The sequence below is a fragment of the Hippocampus zosterae genome, chromosome 8 (genome assembly GCF_025434085.1).
Source record: "Hippocampus zosterae strain Florida chromosome 8, ASM2543408v3, whole genome shotgun sequence".
In the NCBI taxonomy this organism is placed as follows: Eukaryota; Metazoa; Chordata; class Actinopteri; order Syngnathiformes; family Syngnathidae; genus Hippocampus; species Hippocampus zosterae.
In genome coordinates, this window is record NC_067458.1 from 15,310,494 (window position 1) to 15,312,326 (window position 1,833).

Sequence of the window (1,833 nt, forward strand, 5' to 3'; positions counted from 1 at the left end):
TTTGCAATTTGTTGACAGTTGTGTGCATGTGCTCTGTTGTTGCAACATCATGTGCAAGCGACTCTGGACTTTTGCCACCGGTGTCCTGCTGACATCGATTTGGTTTTGTAATCATTTTGTAATAATAATTTTGTAATTTGGGGGGTACTATTTTCGAGAGTGGAAGTATAAATAACGGAGATAATCTATGATATCTATTGTACACATTTTGCTGACTCTTATGTAACAAGAGTTTGAGTGTGACTGGTTCAGACTCAACACATCCACAAGTGTGCACACTCTGTTTGCAAATGGGTGTGCACACTTCTGGAGCCACATTATTTCTTCAGTTTGTCAATATACTGTAAACCTGTACAGTTGAGCTTAATTTGACCTTTGTTAACCTTTTGAATGCCTGCTCATCCTCCTGTTCTCTAACAAGGAGCTGAACAGCTAAATTCAAAGCGGGGGTTGGAATTCCTGGTTCATTTTGTCTTTGAATTTAAACAGCCCACTTCATCATGTTCACATTTTGACATCAGATAAAGATCAGGTGAACAGTACCTAAGATCGAAAGGGGCCCCTGGCTAAGAGTATCATCGGCAAGTTTCAGGCATGACGGCATAAACGTGAACATTCTTGGATATTTTGGGGAATTTTGCAGCTCAACTCACTGTGACAGAATGCAAAGTACAACAAGTGCAGACACAATGAACACTTGAACATCCATCCATCCATTTTCCAATCCGATTTATCCTCACAAGTGTCACCGGGCATGCTGGAGCCTGCCCAGCCGTCTTCGGGCAGTAGGCGGGGGACACCCTGAACCGGTTTCCAGCCAATCGCAAGGCACACAGAGACGAAAAAAATCGTCTGCGCTCACACTCACACCTGGGGACAATTTAAGTGTTCAATCAGCACTGTCATGCTTGTTTTTGGAATGTGGGAGGAAACCGCAGTGCACACAATTACTGGGAGAACATGCAAACTCGACAGCAAGTTCGGAGCAGAGATTTAAACTCAGACTTGTCAGGAAGATGTGAAAAACAATTCAAATAATGGAATCACTCGTCATTTTATCAAATGTTGGATCCGTGTCTCAACCGTGCTGTTGCTTCATATAATCATGAAAAATAAACAATTACAATTGGATATTTACAGCACAAGGTAAATAATACAGGCTTAATTAGTTTTTGGGGGGCAGTTAACACACTTAAATGCAATGAGACGGTACAGTACTGGAAACTGGATGCTGGTGACGCCCCCCAAGTAAAAAAATTGATCTAACAAAAGGCAGAAAGCGTTTTTAATCCATATGCAGTGACCTCTAGTGGTAAAAACGTTTTCCTTGTAATAAATGGACATACGGTACTGTAATGTACAATATATACAGTATAGGTGATCTTAAAAAATAGGTGTACTTAATAGTACCAGATTTAAATTCATTCAAAAATTCTCGAATCTTTAAATGTAATTTTGTTTGGGAAAAGTGCCCATGAATTTGAACTGATCTGGTGATTCTAAGGCATTGTTACATTACTATTTTGCCATTTAAAAAGATCATTTCCTTTACACGGCCAGTTCACACATGGGGCTTCAATGTATGTGTGATTAGGCATGTGCAAGTTTGCAGAGTAAAATAACTAAGGCGACAAACAGAAACAACCATCTGAGTTGTGAAGGAATTTTACAGCTTGTACACTAAATGCTACATTGGTGAGGTAACCACTGCACACGCACTTCCACTGTATCGCCCACCCACACCAGGTGATTTATGCAAATCTTACATTTTATGATGCCGTTGCACATTTTGAAATGTGTCGTTAAAAAAAAAAAAAACTAACTGCCAGAGCG